Source organism: Protopterus annectens, chromosome 2.part0, assembly GCF_019279795.1.
Source record: "Protopterus annectens isolate FY-2018-M chromosome 2.part0, PAN1.0, whole genome shotgun sequence".
Lineage (NCBI taxonomy): Eukaryota > Metazoa > Chordata > Ceratodontiformes > Protopteridae > Protopterus > Protopterus annectens.
This window is the reverse complement of record NC_056728.1, coordinates 1,254,781,500-1,254,796,373: the sequence shown is the minus strand read 5'-3', so window position 1 is coordinate 1,254,796,373 and position 14,874 is coordinate 1,254,781,500. Positions and strand designations below refer to the sequence as shown.

The window sequence follows — 14,874 nt, the reverse complement described above, 5'->3', positions numbered from 1 at the left end:
GTGTGTGTGTGTGTGTGTGTGTGTGTGTGTGTGTGTGTGTGTGTGTGTGTGTGTGTGTGTGTGTGTGAGTGGGTATGTTCACTTGCAAATACATAATGTGCATGCTGATGGCTGCAATATACCTGGTGGATATAATGATATATCATTGCAATTATCACAACGTTTATGTTGCACTATAATTCAACACCTAATGTCATTCATAAAATAAATGTCAGATACAAATAAATCTTGATCATTATCTGAGATGCAAGTATGAGTTTAATATACATTACTAGGATACTACTATTGTAAAGGAAACTGAAGAGGACCTAATATACATTACAAGTTTTAGAATGGAATTCACAATCCAGGCTTCTGTTTGTATGTTGTGTTAATCCACAAAGAGTGGTGGTACATTCGTATGTGAATAAGGTAAGTGGAGGTCATTCACACTGACTATGGAAACACAGAGGCATTTTCATAAATGCGCCTCCCTATGGCAAAAGCGTAAGGTACTTAAGGGATTAGTGTTAAGGAAAAGCTAGGATAAGGCACCTTAGAAATTGACATATCACTACAGTTCATAGAAATATACAACAGGACTTCATCTGCATATAAAAAGTGTAAAGGACCCTGAACTTTTGTGAATAGTGTTTAACAGCACCATATTACCTGGGAAGTAGTGGAGTTATGTAGCAAATTCACTAAGAAACTGCAAACTTTCAATGTAAGAAAAATATTAATGAGAAACTAATATGAAACAGTTCAAAATTAGGTAAGGTTATTGAGTTCACTTCATGAAATACTTGTTTTTTTCGTACTGTGGGGTAAGCTGTCATTAGTAATTAGAAATTTTTATAGCAGCAGTGGAAATGATTAATGTACATTTGTGTCTTTTACTGATTCTGCATGTGATGGTGTAAGGTGTGTTATATGACTACAAGAAAATGGTAGGGACAAATGAAAGGACAAATATCGATTGTCAGAATGTATTCATGATTGTGCAAACATTTAAGTATAACTTTACTTGACTGGACTCTGCATGTGCATGTAATTATTCTGGTTGTGTCATGTAACTTTTTGTTTTCTTTTCTGAGGATGGCAGGTGTTTTAATGATGATTATGTGAAACTTTGGTACCAAACAAGGGATCAAGGTAAAGAAAGGACAACTCAAAACATTTTTTTTACAACGGATGTGCGTACGGTGTAGATATTTGACAATGAATTGAAAGAACACTTCATTAGCATGCAGTGCTTTACATAATTTCACATTTACATTTCATTCTGGTTAAAGGCTTATAGTGCCTGCATATTTGAACTGCTTCTTATTGAAATTGGTACACCTTGTTTGCTGTAGCATAGACTAGATCCAGGCCTGCTGAATCCAGCTTTGTTTGTATAACTTGAGCACTAATCCAGGCATTCTTTAAAGTATTCAATTGTATTTATTACTGCTTGGTAGTAACTTGATTAAAGTGTAGCTATCATTCTAAGTCTTTTGGATTAAGCACTTGGGCTTCAGACCAGTTGTTTTACATTAGGAAGGTTTGTGGCCTGCACTGTGGTGGCAGGACAGGTAGCTTACATCCTTCTAAGTTAGGAACTGCTGATTGAGGGCTCAGTGTCTGTTATTCTAAAAGTGTATTAGTTCTGGTTTAAACACTTGGGCTTCAGGCCAGTTATTTTACATTAAGAAGGTTCGTGGTCTGCACTCTTGTGGGAGGAGAGGCTGGACTCTGCCCTTCTGAACTGGGAATTTCTGGTTAAAGGCTTATAGTGCCTGCATATTTGAACTGTTTCTTACTGAAATTGGTACACCTTGTTTGCTGTAGCATAGACTAGATCCAGGCCTGCTGAATCTAGTTTTGTTTGTATGCTTGTTGTTTGTTTGCTTGTTATTTCCCTGAAACGCTAATTCCACCTAAAACGTGGCTTTTCGGCGCTTCTGTGGATCCCTAGTGATAATTTGCATTGCCTACTGTACTTATTTCATTGTTTCACTTGAAAGAAAGTTACTGTTTGTCGTTTGTGCATGTAAGTTACCTGGCACTAGCTCACTAAAGCAATTCTATAAGTCAGCACTAAAAAATTAAAAGCACTACACCCTCACAAACTCCCCTTGAGTACCTTGTTCCCCATTGGCCCTTTTTTTCAATTATAAAGGAATTCCCAATACTATTCTAGCATGTCCAAAGGTCAGTTGTCAATCTCCTCTCCGGTCCAGCTGGTGAATCTGGGAATCTTGAGGCAATGTTACAACTGCCTCCTGTACACAGACAACCCTTTACTCCCCCGAACAAATTCCAACACATGTGAGATGCAACCATATAGCCAAACTGGAGGCTAAGCTCTCTCAACTCAGTGCTGGCGTAACCAGTCAGGAGGAGAAGGAAACCACACTCACTACAATTCCAGTCTCACATAGACCTACCTCGACAGCAAACCAAACACATAAACACACAAAAACATACTTGGAGGCTCTAAATAAAAATCTGCCTAAGCAGCAGAGACCTCCAAAGCAGACACCCAAGCAACCGCTACCCCAAAACAAAACACGTGCAACACATAGCTCACAAAGCCAGTGTGCTGAACAGTCACAGCCCTTAAGGCTAAACAACATACCTGATACACTTGTAATAGGTGACTCTATCGTCAGGCACACTGACGTCCCACTCACCAGGCTGAACAAGGAGAAGGTCACGGTGAGCTGCCTGTCGGGCGCTAGGATCCGCCACATAACACAAGCACTCAGGTCACTCCAAGGCAAGTACAAATATGACTCAGTCATTGTCCATGCTGGTGTGAATGACCTGAGGCGTACCTCCCTGGACTACATGAAAAGAGACATAGAGGAGCTCTCTGAGCATGTAGCCCAGGCCGGTATGACCCTGACCTTGAGTAGCATCTTACCCACACCAAGAATGATGCCACAATATGAAGACAAGATGATCAATTTCAACAATTGGCTTAAGTATTGGTGTCATTCAAAGGGGATCCAATACCTGTCAGCCTGGGATGACATGCTTGACAAGCCACGATGCTTCGCTAGGGACGGCTTGCACCTGTCACCCCTGGGCTTTTGGATATTGGCAAAGGCTCTTGCTACCCCCATAGTGCCTTTTTTAGGCAAGGCTCAAAAGACAAACCCACCTCCATAAGTATCACAAGGGATAAGAGACTAAGAGTAATGCTACTCAACGCCAGAAGTCTAAACCTCAAGATGCACGCACTTGAAACTCTCCTTAGCATGGAGAACATCAATATCTGTGCAGTAAGAGAAACCTGGTTCAAGGCTCCCAAGAGCACCACAGCACTACCAGGTTATACCTCATACCATGCTTTTCGGCCCCAAAACTTGGACCGAACCACAAAAGGAGGGGGAGTATCAATATTTGTCAAAGATACCCACACCTCCAGGTTGGTGGCACAGCACGAAGCATCAGAGACTATCCATGTGCAACTAACAGTGGGTAAAACTGCCTTCCAGTTTATAGCCTGCTAGAGACCACCCTCCCAAACCCAGGAACCCCACTTGGCCTTCCTGAGAACACTGGAAAATATGAAGGTCTCTCCAAACACCATTATATTGGACGACTTCAACTACCCAAACATAGACTGGGAGCATTACTCTAGCTCCAATACCTTAGCCCAAAAGTTCCTAGAATTTATAAACTCAAATGCTATGGAACAACTTGTTACCACTCCCACAAGAGGGGAAAACATACTGGACCTGATCATCACCAACATGGGGACTCTATGCTCCAGACCAGAAGTGTATCCCTCACTGGTAAGATCAGACCATAAACTAATCTCACTGGATATTCACATCACGACCCCACCCCCTGCCCAGAAAACCACAGTGAAAAACTTATCTAAAGCAAATTTCACACTCCTCAAAACCGAGGTGGAATCCTTCAAAGCCCCCGGGCCTGTGGAAAATACAGCCCAGACCACAGAATCCTTTATAAACGCATTCTATGAACACCTTCAGGAATGCATGGATCATGCAATCTCAAATAAAACAAAGACCCAATCCTCCAAAGGCAGACGACCTGTCTGGTGGACCCCAGCCATAAACAAACTATACAATAGAAGGAGGAAGCTACTACATGATAGAGCAAAATCCCAAAAAGGGAAGGCATCTCTGATCAGTATTAGCAAAGAACTACGGGCACTCATAAAATCGTCTAAGGCCAGCTTCGAGAGAAAAATTGCACAGGACACTAAGGATAATCACAGGGCTTTCTTTAGTTATGTTTGGAACCTGGGTGGGAATTCCCAGATATGCTCAGAATTAGTCCAAAATGACAAAAAATACACTGAACCCACAGACATTGCCAACATCCTAGCTGACAGGTTCAGCGCAAACTCCCACCAAAGGGCAAATATCTATCCCAGCAGAGTGCTGCCCCCCCCTGACATCTCAGATGCTCAGGTAAGAGCTGCCCTCTCCAAAGCAAAAAACACAGCATCAATGGGACCAGACGGTGTCCTGGGATGCGTCCTACATGAACTCCAAGAAGAGCTAAACCCAAACATAAAACTACTGTTCAATCTCAGCCTTACTACAGGATATGTACCCAAAGAGTGGCGTACAGCAACAGTGGTCCATCTCCACAAAAGTGGTGCCTCAACGGATCCTGGAAACTATCGCCCCATAAGCCTGACTAGTTTGGTCTGCAAAGCTATGGAAAGGATCATCATGGACCTCATAAATAAAGATATTGGGGACCTACAGACACTGGATCCTACCCAGTTTGGCTTTGTTAAGGGCAGATCCTGCCTCATAAACCTGGTTGATTTCTTTGAAACAGTCACCAAGGCCATTGACGAGGGGAAGGTGGTCCACACAGACTACCTGGACCTCGCAAAAGCCTTTGATACAGTACCCCACTCGGGCATTATAGATAAGCTCACCAGCTTAAATATAAACCCCTATGTCACTAGATGGGTTGCAAACTGGCTCAAGGACAGAACCCACATGGTTAGAATTGCTGGAGCCATGTCAGACTCCAAACCAGTTACAAGTGGCGTCCCACAAGGCTCAGTCCTGGGACCTCTCTTGTTCGGTATATATTTCTCGGAGGTACAGGCCCACATGGAAGGACTGTGGCTGACTAAGTTCGCAGATGACTGCAAAGTGGGCGCCATAATCAACTCTCCAGCCGACACAATCATCCTCCAAAAGGGCCTCATAGAAACAGACAACTGATGTCAGAGCCATGGCCTCAAGCTAAATGCCAAAAAGTGTATAGTCATCCCCTTTGGCAAAAACAAAGTGCCCACAAATTACCACATAGATGGTAATCCATTAAGTACAGAAGAAGTAGTTAGGGACCTGGGGACCCAAGTTGATAGCAATCTCTCATTTGACAACCACGTGGCCAAAGTGGTTAGAAAAACATTTTATACAGCCCACCTAATCATGAAGGGATTCACATCTAGGTCAGGGGAGGTCATCGTGCCTCTTTACTCATCCCTCATCAGGCCCATAATTGAGTACAATGCCACTTTTGGGATGTACCTTACCAGACACCTGCAGCAACTGGAAAGACCCCAAAAGTACCTCACCAAGAGGATCAAAGGGCTCAAACAGATGCCATATGCTGCCCGGTTAAAGAAACTCCAGCTCTACTCAGTGGCATACCGCCTGCTCAGAGGCGATCTGTGCCTGATGTATAAAGCCATGTCCAACCCGGAATTAATCGACATGCTGCACCTCAGAAAATCCAAATCCCATCGAGCTACGCGCTCGAGAGACTTGAACCTCAGCACTGAAATAAATACGACATGCTGGAGGGACAGATTCATAACCCAGAGGCTCCCTTCACTCTGGAATAAAATCCCAGTCCAGGTTAGGCAGAGTCCCTCATTGACTCTCTTCAAGAGGAATCTTGATGAGTGGATGGGAGATCGTAGGTTTACCCCGGGTATCACTTCTGTGTCACTATTAGACAGAGGCACAGTATACTAACCTCGAAAAAGGGCATAGCAAAATTAATTTAAAATGGGTGGCGAAAGCCAAACACACTCTGGCTAGGCTTATAAATGCCCTAGGGCAGATAGCCTAGTATGAACCTATGAACCTATTATAGTTACTTTCCTACACTGATTCATGGCCATTGTGTATCAATGTAAATGGCCTCTATGAATTGCCATCTAGCTACACTCATTTGCAAACAGCACAGATGCCCCTAACACAATTACGATATGACTATAAATACCGACGTTAGTGATGACACTTAAAGCAAACTGGAAGACATTCCATTTGAGTGTTTGTACAAACACACACACACACACACACACACACACACACACACACACACACACACACACACACACCCACACATAAATACACCAATCTTCTGATGAAGTCTTTATGAAAGATGTTGTAAGGCGAGATAGTTTACCTGAAATTGTATTCTTATTTTTATTTTTAAATTAAAGTGATTATTTAATGCATCTTGGAACTTACTTTACTGGGGTGGATACTTTTATTTTATATCTATGTATATAGCGGGAACTGTAGTATCAGAATGTAGACAATTCATTGAGCCTTCAATTCATAAAGTCAACAGATCATTTTGTAGACACAGTTGAATCGGTTGGTGTTGGAGGTGGGAATATGTTTGTACGAATGTCCATGGGTTAGGGTTTATCTAAGGGTTAGGTAGAAGCTTTAGCATTGTTTGTGTGTGTTGGTGTTTATGTGTGTATATGAATCCATCTTGTATAGTGTAGTGTTATGGAAAGGGTTTTTCTAAGGTAAGGTGCAGAGTTATGATTAGTGCACATTAGTAAAGTGACACAGGAGCTCTATCCATTGTCTGACATTTAGATCTCATTGTCTTCTGTTCAGTGTTGTGAGTTTCCTTTCTTTGTCAGGCATATATATATATATATATGTGTGTTTGTGTGTGTGTATGTGTATATATATATATATATATATATATATATATATATATATATATATATATATATATGGGTCCTTGTCAGAACGTCAAAAGTACAGTTAATCGAACTGCACTTTGACGAACTTTTAGCGAAAGTGCATAACACTGAATATGCACTTTTGCTAAAACAAAGTAAAAAATGAAAAAAACATGCAGTTTGCATGTTTTGTTAGTTGTACATCAACATATTCTGTTGATGTACAACTAACAAATCTTTTGTGGAGATCACGGTACAGTGGGGATAAGGGAATATTCCCTTTTCTCCACTGTAGTGCGATCTCAGAGTTAGAATATTAAAGTGGGGGGTGTATGGGGGTGTAGGGAGGCTTGCCCCCCTGCATAGTAGTGTTTACATTTTTTTGTGTGTGTTTTTTAACTTTTTTTTTTGTTTACTTTAGCGAAAGTGCATGTTAGATGTTAAGCACTTTCGCTAAAGTGGGTTTGTGAAAGTGCAGTTCGATGAACTGCACTTTTGATGTTTTAACATAGACCCATACACACTCACACACACACACACACACACACATATATATATATATATATATATATATATATATATATATATATATATATATATATATATAGGTTTACTATTAAAATATTGAAGCTTAAAAAAAAAACGGTACTTAACAGCGAACTATTTCACCGAAAGTACACATTACCTAACGGCCCTAATGTTGAAAATCAACTATTAATGCCGAAAATGTTGAACATGACATTTTATGGCACTTAACAGCAATTCCACCCTTGCTATAACTCCCTGACTAGTACACCTAACATCCTGTTTATGCAGGGGGGGCAAGCCCCCCCTGCACCCCCTTGTGGAGAGCTGCACCCCACATATTCCCCTAACTATATATTCCAACTCCGAGATCGCACTACAGTGAGGAAAGGGATGGATTTCCCTTACCGCATTGTGCCGCGATCCGTGTACATAATTGAATGTTCATATTTGCGAATGCACAGTACATTTGCATATGTAACGTTCGATTATGTAGCTTGCATACATATGAACTATTCGAACATCTGTAGTTTGAATAGTTCATAGGAGTACAATGCTACGTCGACATTGTAATAGTAAATCATATATGTGTGTGTGTGTATATATATACATATATATATATATATATATATATATATATATATATATATATATATATATATATATCTACTTTACTTTGTTGAAATATCATTATTTTGAAAAAGAAAAGTAGAGGACCACTTACGCGAAAGTGCACTTAAACAAAAGTGCACTATCGCGAATATCGAACCATTAAAAAAACAAAAAAACACAGAAAAGACATATACCCACTCCAGATCACACTACAGTGGGGAAACAGGTATATTCCCCTTTCCCCACCATTGTGTGCTTCGGTGCTACAGTATTTCCTGTTTTCTATTTCTTTCCAGTTCATTAAACCGATATTCGTGAAAGTGCACTTTCGTTTAAGTGCACTTTCGGGTAAGTGGTCCTCTACTTTTCTTTTTCGAAATGATGAAATTTCGACAAAGAAAAGCAGACCCATATATATATATATATATATATATATATATATATATATATATATATATGTGTGTGTGTGTGTGTATGGATCTCCGAATTACCATTACACTGAACCACACGATAATCCCAAAAGTTTAAATGCCTGAAACTTTATATACTCAACTGAGTCTTAGTCTTTACATCGAAAGTATATTAAATCGAAACGTACTACAGCAAACTCACTTTCGTGAAAGTGCATTTTAGCGAAAATGCACTTTCACAAAAAAAAAAGACAACACGCCACTTGTGTGTAGATTTAGTTGTATATCAACATGTACTGTTGATTGTACAACTAGCCAAAGTGTTGCTTAGATTGCGGTAAAAGCAGGTATGAAATTCAAGCTGCTGTATCCAGCCGTCTTCAGAATATGCTTTCCTAGGGATCAGAATTATTTTTTGATGTGGCTAAGAAGGAAATACAAAAGTTGGTCCAACAAAAACTTTCATAAAAACACTGTTATGACGCAAGCAGAAGGGGACTCTGATTCTCATTCTTCTGAAAATAAAGCACATTTAGAGACTTTGTCAGTGAAACCTTCTCCAGTGTTCCAAAGGAAAATGCTTGAGAAAAACACAGGAGTTGACTAGAAGAACTGGAAGTATGTTGGAACTGAACCAGAGTCAGGAGTTTGGAGATAAAGATAAACAGGAAGAAGACCAGAACATGGACAATTGTGAATAAATGTGAGACTGCAAAGCATTAATCTCATTAAAAAGAAGTAAAAAGAGTGGACCTTTGTTGACGTTGTTAAACTTGTGGGAAACTGAAAGGCATTTGCCTCACTTCATGTCATTAATGTTTGAAGGACACTGAGGGAAAAGGAAGAGAAATGAAAAAGGTAACTGTAAAAAAATAAATATTTCTGTTCTTAACAGTATTTATGAAAAACATGTTCATGATGCAAATTGCATGTTTTACAGGAAAGTATTTTAGTTGTTCTTATATGTAATAGTGATACTAAAGTAAGAAAGTGCCTTTCTTCTTCTTTCTTTCTTCTTTTTTGGTATTACAAAATGTAGGCATTACAATGCAAAAAGAGAAAAAGACTAGGCCAAAAGCATGTTTATGTTAATAGGCTGTAATTCTGGATTGGTGAAGTCGGGGATGGGGATCAAAAGTACACAGATCACAATATATGTAGAACTGATATGCTTTTGCTTACATTTTCATTGGTGAATGTATGGATTAAGACCATTGGCATAATCTAATAATAGGTTTTAAGTGGAAACAAGTAAATAAGAGAACAATGAATATAATGAAAAGTTTTCCTTTAGCAATAAATGTTTCATCTTTTCTTTAGAAGCCTGTAGCTGAGGATTACTTTTTTTTTAGGTTTTCATGGAGACATGTTTATTATAGGGCAGTACAAAAAAGTCAAGCCACTGTTTCTTCAAGGCTAAAAAGTTCATAGGTTTGTAGCTGTGTACTAGGCTAATAGCCCTGGAGCCTTTACAAGCCTAGCCCATAGGATTACCCTGGCATCGTGCCACCCAACCTTAGTTCCCACTGCCTCTGTCGAGTAAAGCCACTGGAGTGATCCCTGAGGTGAATTTTCTATTTCCCATTCACTCATCAAGATTTCTCTTGAAGAGGGCCAGTGAGATGCTCTGTTTGACATGTATAACAAGTCTATTCCATTGCATGGGCATTCTCTGGGTTATGAATCTGTCCCTCCAGCGCATTCTGTTGATTATGGTAATGAGGCTGAGGTCTCTGGAGCATGTGATGTGGAGGGATTGGGATTTCTTTAGATGTGGTATTTCTAACAGAGCTGGGTCAGATATGGCTTTGTAAGTCAAGCAGAGATCGCCTCTAAGTAGGCGATATGAAACAGAGAATACTTGGAGTTTTTTGAGTCTGACCATAAAGGACGTGTTTAAGGCCTAGGATCCTCTTTTTGAGGTACTGTTGCAGTCACTCCAGTTGTTGCTGGTGTCTAGTGAGGTATATGCCAAAATAGGCATTGTACTCAATGATTGGCCTAATGAGGGAAGAGTAGAGGGAGACAATGACCTCTTTCTTTATGGATGCAAAACCCTTAGTAATGAGATGTGCCACATAGAAGGACTTTCTGACCACAGTGGCAATGTGGTGGTCAAAAGAGAGGTTGCTGTCAGCCTGTGTTCCCAGATCTCTTGTAACGCCTTCTCTGTTCAGTGGACTACAACTGATGTGGTAATTCATGGGAACTGAGTTTTTCCCAAAGGGGATGATGACACATTTTTTTGGCATTGAGCTTAAGGCCATAGTTCTGACACCAGTCGTTGGTCTCAGTGAGGCCTTTCTGTAGGATGTCAACATCACTTGGGTAGTTAATAATGGCTCCCAACTTGCAATTGTCTGCGAACTTTGTCAGCCAGAGTCCCTTCGTGTTGGCCTGGACTTCTGAAAGTTGATACCAAACAGGAGAGGACCCAGGACCGATCCCTGTGGGACTCCACTCATGACTAGTTGGCAGTTTGACTTGGAGTCAGCTACTTTCACACTGTGGGTTCTATCTGTGCAACCCACCTAATGATATAGGGGTTGATGCCTAGAGTTTTTTTTATGATTCCTGAATGGGGAATGGTACCAAAGGCCTTGGACAGATCAAGGTAGGCTGTATGAACCACCTGTATTAACCACCTTGCCTTCATCCACAGCTCTGGTGACTGACTCAAAGAAGTTGACCAAGTTGAGCAGGCAAAATCTACCCTTCGCAAAACCAAACTGTGTGGAATCCAGAGTTTGGTGAATCCATATATCCTTGTTTATTAGGTACATGATGATGCATTCCATAGCTTTGCATATCAGACTTGTCAGGCTAATGGGGCATAAGTTCCCCAATTACCCTACCATTAACTGGGAAAACTACTTGAGTACAAACTCCCAGGCTCAGCGCTTTCTGGAATTTATCAACTCAAATGCCCTGGATCAGCTGGTAAACTCCCCTACCAGAGGCCACAACATATTGGACCTGGTCATCACCAACATGGGCGACAGGTGTTCTGTACCGGAGGTCAGCCCGTCACTGGTTAGACCAGACCATAAACTAATCACCCTGGATGTCCACACCCCACCACCACCCCCAACCAATGAAACCAAAGTGAAAAACTTTTCTAAAGCAAACTTCACCTTACATAAGGCAGAGATGGTAAGTTTCATAACCCCCACAGTAAAGGATAACATTGCCCAAGATGCAGAATCCTTTATAATTGCACTCTATGAGCACCTACAAAGATGCATGGATCATACCATCCCTAGCAAAACTAAGACTCACTCCCCTAAGAGAAGGAAAACAGTCTGGCGGACCCCTGCCATAAACAGGTTATACAACAAAAGGAGGAAACTAGTTCAGAAAAAAAGCAAATCCCAAGAAGGAAATCAGATCAGTATCAGTAAGAAACTAAGGTCCCTCATAAAATCATCCAAGGCTAACTTTGAAAGTAAAATAACCAAGGATTCGAAAGTTAACCACAAAGCCGTCTTTAGCTATGTCAAGAATCTAAGTGGCAACTCACAGATATGCCCTGAGCTAGTGCAAAATAGTACAAAATATACTGAACCTACTGATATTGCCAACATCCTGGCAGATAGATTCAGTGCAAACGTCACCTCCCTCTCACCTTCAAAAGGGCCCACAACAGTACCGGAAAAGTGTAGTGTCCCAGAAATCACAAAAGCACAGGTGAAAACAGCCCTTTCAAAAGCCAAAAACACAGCATCAATGGGGCCAGATGGTGTCCCAGGCTGCGTCTTGTATGAACTACAGAAAGAACTAACCCCCCCCCACCTAAACATGCTGTTCAACCTCAGCCTCTCCACAGGCTATGTGCCCATAGAATGGTGCACATCAACGGTTATTCCGCTCCACAAAGGAGGGGCCACAAATGACCCTGGTAACTATTGCCCCAAAAGCCTGACCAGCCTGGTCTGCAAGGCAATGGAGCGCATCATCATGGAACTCATTAACAAAGACATTGGGAACCTCCAAACACTTGACCCAACCCAGTCTGGCTTTGTTAAGGGCAGATCATGCCTACTAAACCTGGTTGACTTCTTCAAGACAGTCACCAAGGCCATAGACGAGGGAAAGGTGGTTCACACAGCCTACCTTGATCTTGCCAAGGTGTTCGACACCATTCCGCACTCAGGTATTATAGAAAAACTCACCAGCCTGAACATAAACCCCTACGTCACAAGATGGGTTGCCAACTGGCTTACAGACAGAACTCAACACGGTAAGAATAGCGGGCTCCAGGTCTGACTCTAAACCAGTCACAAGTAGTGTCTCACAAGGCTCGGTTCTGGGACCCCTACTGTTCGGCATATATTTTTCAGAAGTACAGGCAAACACAGGAGGACTATGGCAAACCAAGTGTGCCAATGACTGCAAACTGGGAGCCATAATTGACTCTCCGCCTGACACGGACATCCTTTAAAAAGGCCTCAAGCTAAATGCCAAAAAATGCATAGTCATCCCATTTGGGAAAAACAAAACACTCACAAATTACCACATAGGCAGCAGCCCCCTTAATACAGCAGAGGTAATAAGAGATCTGGAGACCCAGGTAGATAGTAATCTCTCCTTTGACAATCATATTGCCACAGTAGTTAGGAAATCCTTCTATGTGGCCCATCTAATTACTAAGGGGTTCACATCTGGAAATAAAGAGGTTATAGTGCCCCTCTACTCGTCACTCATCAGACCCATCATAGAGTACAATGCCCCATTTGGGATGTACTTCACAAGACACTTCCAACAGCTGGAAAGACCACAAAAGCACCTCACCAAGAGGATTACTGGCCTCAAACGTATGTCCTATGCAGCCCAGCTGAAAAAACTCTGGCTGTACTCAGTGGCATATCGCTTACTCAGAGGTGATCTCTGCCTGACTTACAAAGCCATGTCCAACTCAGAATTGATGGATATGCTCCACCTAAAGAAATCCAAGTCACTGCAAGCCACGTGCTCTAGTGAGCTAAACCTCGCCACAACAATAAATAGAACATGCTAGAGGGATAGATTCCTGTCACAGAGACACCCCATGCTTTGGAACAAAATTCCTAACTACATTAGGCAGAGCCCCTTACTAACACTCTTCAAGAGAAGCCTTGACGAGTGGATGGGTAACAGAAAATACACCCCTGGGATCACTTCATTGGCTCTGCTTGACAGAGGCTCAGTTAATTAATCAGTGGGGTGGTGAAAGCCGACACACTCTGGCTAGGCTTATAAATGCCCTCAGGCAGATAGCTTAGTACCTACCTATGAACCTATATTATCTTGGAATGTGAATGATCTCACATATATTAACAAAAAGGAAAGAATATTTAAATATTAGAAAAATCAGAATTCAAATAGCAATGTTACAGGAGAGACATTTAGAAAGAACTGAGCATGTGAATTTGAGAAAGAAAGGATTTCAGGACAGATAACCAGCAGTATGTCAGGGACAAAGGGAAGGAGGGGTACTTATACCAATTGACAGAGGAGCTCAAATAATAATAGAAGAGGAAAAAGAGATAATAATGGCAGATTTGTGGGAGTAAAGGGCAACTGGCAAGGGATGAGGATTATGCTGGCATGTATTTCTGTACCACCAAGAACTGCTGTTATAGAGCTTTAAAAATTTGGGGAGAAATACTCAGCTTTCATCAAGGATTATTATTTATAGGTGGTACTGGAATTTGATTTGCAACGATAAGAATGTATCTAGGGGTCCAGAAGGGAAAATATAAATGAACAGGGTAGATTACTGAAGAAATATATGAAAATATTTGGTACAGAATATTTGAATTCAGTGGTAAGAACTTGGAGAAAACTTGCACATTATTCCCCAAGGTGCAGTGACTGGGATAGACTTAACAGAAATTATATTTGACAGGAATATATGCATTTATTTGATAACTTTGATACACATCCAATAACTAACTAAGAAAAAAACAGCATAGCACAACAAACAAACTACAAACCAAAGAGCTAATGAGTAGAGCAGTTCAATGAAAATTCAGTAAACAAGACACAAAGTGATTTAGTGCTTTTGTTCATTTAGTAAAATAAAATTTCATCAGAATCTGAAACAACCAAAATTGCTAGCCTTAAATAGTTCCAAAAAATCATATGACTACATTCACATGACACAACTGAGATCATCAAGATAATTTTAGTCAACAAAACTATAAAATGTGATATGTATATATATATATATATATATATATATATATATATATATATATATATATATATATATATAAAATGCATAATAATCATTTATCATAAACTATTTAAAATACATTTGATATTAAGACTTCCATTAAGCCCAGGATAATTATCGCCAACCAGAAATAACTGAAATTTTAACTCTTTGATCTCAAGTAAATTGTTAATATGACCCATATTAAAATCAGTGATTAA

At 40.6% G+C, this 14,874-nt stretch overlaps 1 protein-coding gene across 2 annotated transcripts in view; it reads left to right on the top strand.

Moving 5' to 3' along the window:
• Nucleotides 1-14,874, top strand: part of LNX1 (ligand of numb-protein X 1) — a 1,086,042-nt gene that overhangs the window by 557,979 nt on the left and 513,189 nt on the right. The gene's annotated exons all lie outside the window — the stretch shown is intronic.